Raw genomic sequence first — 6,002 nt, forward strand, 5'->3', positions numbered from 1 at the left:
CTGAAGGGCTGGCCGCTCCCCGAGCCCCCGCTGGAGACGCGCACACGCGGGGAATCGCAGTCGCAGGTGCTGTGAAGGCTGCTCTTCTGCTCGGGGCGCGGGGGATCAGGGAAGGTTGTTGACGGTTAACTCGGCCGCGGCGAGGAGCGGAGGCAAACGCGTGGGAAACCCCGGTTTGGGAGGGAGCCCTGGCACCCGGCCGCCCGCAAGTCACTTAGACGGGAGAGTGGTCTCAGCTCCTGGAAAGCCTCGTGCCTCGTGGGGTATCGGTGAGAACGACCAGTCAGAAGCTGAATGCTCCCCCGGGGCCAAAGCTGATGGTGTGAAGTGGATGCGTTTCAGCCCTCGATCATGGTCCCTATAATTGGAACTCGTTTAGTTACCTGGTTTCGCAGCCTGAAACTAGAGGCAGCAAATGAGACGACATCCCGGGTAGGCAGGCATCCCCCTGGTAACCAGTGAACGCTGACAACCTGATGAAGTGGAAACTGTGTACCTGTATTTTAAAAACCAGACTAGACACCCCCCCCCCCCCCAAATCATATATCCATCAAGGGCGCTTTGAGGAAGGGGCAAATATCCCTCCACCAGATCCTAGTAATTGATGTTCATGATACTGGAACCCGTAATTGATACCCCAAATAATGGTCCCAAAATGTGGAGTGAAGGTTAAATTGCATAGTCGGTTTATCAGGGTACAGACTCATAGATACTTTATCTGAGAAATCCTTCAAAAGTATAAACTTTCCGTGCTTAATGGGTGCAGTTCCAGTTACTGATCTTTAGAAAATTTACTTATGAGAAACACCCCATATCCTAGTTATGCTAAACCAATGAGATTATTTTATATTTGATAGAGATTTGAATGTGTTTGTATCAGATTTTGTCTCCTAAGTGTATAATCCTAAGGGGCACATCTCATCATGGTACAGAAATGATATAATTTGGGTATAAAATACTGGCTTTACAGTAGTTGGAACATTTTGTGAATTGTGGGGACCTGGACCTTGATACCCCCCCCCCCCGCAAGAATAATTTGTTCCTATATAGGTTGTGTCTTACAGAGAAAAAACTAATATTGGGTTGTCGTGATATTTTTGTAGAAGCTGTTCTGAAGTATAGTATATATATATTTTTGCTGTGTTTTCCTGTCACTGGGAATGTATTGAATACCTTTATAAAACAGCACTATGGGTATGTTTGTGTGAGAAGTATGTCAGGTGTTAACTTCTAAACTCTTTTTTAAAAAAATATCTTTATTGATTTCAGAGAGGAAGGGAGAGAGGGAGAAAGAGATAGAAACATCAATGATGAGAGAGAATCATCTATCGGCTGCCTCCTGCACGCCCCCTACTGGGGACCAAGCCCGCAACCCAGGCATGTGCCCTTGACTGGAATCGAACCTGGGACCCTTCAGTCCCCAGGCCAACGCTCTATCCACTGAGCCAAACCAGCTAGGGCTAACTTCTAAACTCTTTTTGCTTTAGTAGGAAATTGTTTAAATCCATTCCCCCCACCCCCACTCCCCCAGATAGAAGAATAATGCAGCACATCTGTTGTAGTTTTGGTTCCACCCCTGCCTAACTCTCAGACCTCATCGCTACCTTACCCATCATGTTGAACTCTTTCACATTGACTTTGAGCCTTGCCTTTGGAATCAGCTGTTTCCTTTTGCCTGGTCCCTCCTCCCATCCCACTTCACTCTCCTGGCTGAATCTTCCTCTTCCTTTGGGAACTTAAGTCCTTCTGCTCCCAGTTACTCCAGGACCCTGTGTGTCCTGGAAATGAGCATGTAAAGCAGCACGCTGTTGAAATTACTTGTTTTGGGTTCCTTTGCTGGATTTTGACTCTGAGCAGTCTTGGCCTGTAGCTGCCTTATTCACGGGCAATATCCTAATTGCCTGGAATATGTTTTGTGCAACGAAAGTGCTTGGTGACAGTTGAACAGAGGCAGTGGATGGTTTCTGGACCACACATCTCAAACTTAGGGCAGTCCTGGCAGACCTTATATTGATTCAGAGAATTTGTGGGTATGCCCCGTATGAATTACTTTTACATACAAATCCTAATTCTTTCTTCTTGGCTCAGATAAGAAACTTTGAAATTCTGTGAGTGGCTACTCATAACTATATGAGTCTTAATTAATCTTTGTGAACCAATCTGTACCTTGCATTTGTATTTGCCATAATACAGTTGTTCATATGTAAAGGTTTTTCTGCAAGCCTTCGTAAAATGCATTTAATGTTTCCGTTCCAGTTTCCAAAAGATTTTATTTGCAGGACATTGAGGTCCAAGGCTTAAATTAAGATTTAGGAATGCTTTAGTTCTGCAGATTTCAGTTGGGCTCTGTCATGGGCATAATGCTAGAGTCAGTCCCCCCGTTATTGCTCATTTCGTGATCCATAGCAGATAGCTTTCCTTAAGCAAAGGCAGGAATCTTCAAAAAAGAAAGTTTTGTACACTTCTTTTCTCTTTTAATCATTTTTTATTTAAAAGAAATTTTCTTTATTTAAATTGATTAACTTGAATTAATAACCGCAGTTAATTTCAGAAGTAGGAATGCTTGTCAACTCTGACTTCTTTTATTGTTTTTAAATTGTTGGTTGAGTCAAGATCATTATTTTTAGTTATATTCAAGGAACTTTGGTTGTATCTGATAGAATTAGAACTAGCGTATCTCGTACAAAAGAGCAGTGGTGTGTGAAGGAGGGGAGGAAGGAGTATTTTCTAGTATTTTAGAGAATTTAAAGCAGTAAGAAAATTGAAAGTTGGTATGCCTTTTTATTGTCACCATGATTCTAAACAGGCAATTAATACCCTTTTGTTTGTACCCACCTTGGATTTCTCCTGCCATCACACCCTTAGTAGGCCACTGATAAGAAGGAATCTGTTATGAGTGTTACGGCCAAAGGTGATCCTGAGGGGGCGGGGGGCGGGTGGTGAAAGGATTGAGAAAAGACAGACAAGAGAATGAAAGCTGGGTCTCGGTGGGACGCTGCTCCCTGATGAGGAGACAGCGCCAGCACCCACAAGCCATGTCTTTATAGCAAATGTCACGTGGCAAAGTAGGGGCGCGATAGGTTGTTTACAGCATTCTCGTGAGTTCCAACCTCACTCAACTACATGCACCTGAACTCTATCGCACAGGCACGTGGGGCCAAGTGTTCGGACCATAGGTTCAAGCTTACAACTATGGCTGTTGGCTATAATTGTGCTGGGAGGGCCTTGCCCTCCAGCTGGGACTTGCACGTGTCAATGAGAGGACCCTGTCCTTTCATTAGTCCGAGGCTTGAACCTGGCCAAAACACAGTAGCCGCGCCCCACAATGAGGCTGTGGAACCCCAAAACACAGGAGAGTGGCTTGGTATCCAAAGAGACTACTGAGTGGATCAGGAACTGGGAAACTAGCAAGAATCCGGTCTATCTCTTCTCCACATAGCTCCCACATTCACTTGTTCTTAGTTTCAACCCACACTAGTTAGCACCTCCCGTTTAATCCCAAATTCCAGGGTTAGAGAAACTGATTGGCCTGGCCTAGTATGGAGTCAGGAGTTCACTCCTACACTGGGCAGCTATGGCCAGAGCACAGCTATGTCATGTAGGCGGTCATGACTGTTGGGGGGGGGGCGGGGGCGGGTGGCAAAGTTCTCAGAGAAGAATGGATTGGGCAGCTATGGCAAAAGGCATAAATATGGATATATGCATTTTTTAACTCATTACATAATAGCTGGCACATGGTTACAAAAAACATAGCAGTATTAAATGAAGAGTAAAAGTATGCCCTTCCTGTACCGAGGTAACCACTTCTGTTTTTACTTTTAGTTCTTTTTTCTTTGCAAAAATTTTCATTGAGGTGTAACTCATAATATTCACCACTTTAAAATGTAAGTTCATTGGTTTTTAATATATTACAGTGGTGTGCAATCACTATCATTTAGATCACCCCAAAAAGAAACCCCATATCATAAGACCCAGGATTTCACAGGGAATTCTTATACATACACAGTACATAAAACAAAACTTTATAAATTGGGCATCATCAAAATTAAACACTTTTTTCTTTGACCAGTTTTCTCAGTGGTTAGAGCATCAGCCCGTGGACCGGTTCAATTCCCCGGTCAAGGGCACATATGTTGGTTGCAGGTCTAATCCTCCACCCCTGATTGGGGCACCACTAGGAGGCAACCAATTAATGTGTCTCACACATCGATGTTTCTTTCTCTCCCCCCTCTCCCATCCTTTTCCTTTTCTAAAAATCAATGGAAAAAATATTCTCATTGGGTGAGGATTAAATAAATTAAAACCTTTTGTTATGCCAAAGATATTTATTAGGAGACTGAAAAGACAAATTATGAACTGGGAGAATGTTTTTTGAAAATCATACACCTCATAAAAGAACTTGTATCCAGATTATATAAAGAAAATACAATGATAACCCAATTTTAAAAAGGAGCAAAAGATTTAAATAGACACTTTACCAGTTCAGTATTGTTAGCCACTAGGGAAATGCAGATTTAAACCATGATGAGCTATTATGCACCTATTAGAACAACTACAATTGGGAAAAAACAGTGACAATAGCAAGTACTGGCAAGAATACAAACAGCTAGATTCTTATACATTGCCAGTGAGAAAGCAAAATGAAACAGCCACTCTGGAAAAGTCAATCATAAAGTTAATCACACATTTCCAATATACCCAACTGTCCTATTCCTAGGTTTTTGTCCAGAGAAATGAAGGCTTATGTTTACACAGAAACCTATATGCACATGTTTATAGTTGTTTTGTTCTTAGTTATCAAAACCTGGGGAAAATCTGTCCTTCAATAGCTAATTGGACAAAAAAATTAATGGTTCAGCTATATAGTGGAATACTATTTAACAGTAAAAATAAATGAACTATTGATACACGCCTGGCCTTAGAGATTCACTAGGACTCGTGAATCAGTGTATAGATGTACACATGGCTAAGATTTATTACAGCAGCACAGTGAGGATACGAACTGGAAAAAGACACAGATAGAGTCTGGAAGAATCCATATGTAGGCTTCTTTATGCTTTCTCCCTTGGGAGAGTTCATAGCTTGGAAGATGTATTTTTAAAAAAATATGTTTTCATTGATTTTTATAGAGAGGAAGGGAGAGGGAGAGATGGAAACAGCGATGAGAGAGGAACATCATCAGTCTCTAGGTAATAGCGTTGCAAACACAGCATCAGCATCACTTATGTAGAAATCTGACTGATAACACATACCTTCAGTTAATCTAAGAAAACATCAGACAAAACCAAAATGATGGGCATTCTATTTTTTAAAGGCCTATATTCTTAAATATGAATGCCATAAAGATAGGAACTGTTCTAGATTAAAGATACATGGTAGCTGAAAACAATATGTGATGCTAGGCAGGGTCCTGTACTGAAGGGGTAAAATGCAATAAAGGATATTTTGGGTCAGATGACAAATTGGAATATGGATGGTTGATTAAAAAGTATATCAGTTTTTAACTTCTTGAGGTCGATGGACAGTACTGTGATCTATTGTTAGGAAACACATTGAACTACTTAAAGGTAAAAATCTGTGATGTGTGCAAACTTAATCTCAAATGGGTCAGAAAAGTGTACATGCGAGAGAGCAAATGATAAAGCAAATGAAGCAAAGATACAGGTGTTCTTTGTGCTAGTCATGCGTTCTTTTGGAACATTTATTCCAAAATAGAAAATTCAGAACAACAGGAACAACCCCAGCTCTTCATTTCAGTCTGTAGAGAAGTGTTTTCAGAGAGCCGTGCGCTGTGCAAAGGCTGCTGGAGGTGCTGCTTTGCCTGGGTGCCCCCTCTTTCTGTGGGCGTCACAGCCAGTCCTTGGCCCCTGAGAACCCGCAGGAGGGCGGCACGCCCTGGTGTGTAGAGCCAGCCTGCGGTGGGCAGCTTCTTGTCTTGAATGTGCCACTTACCTGGACAGCCTATTATTGTGTAGTGTAGCTTGACCTTTGAAAAGTATATT

The sequence above is a fragment of the Myotis brandtii genome, unplaced genomic scaffold (assembly GCF_000412655.1).
Source record: "Myotis brandtii unplaced genomic scaffold, ASM41265v1 scaffold604, whole genome shotgun sequence".
NCBI lineage: Eukaryota > Metazoa > Chordata > Mammalia > Chiroptera > Vespertilionidae > Myotis > Myotis brandtii.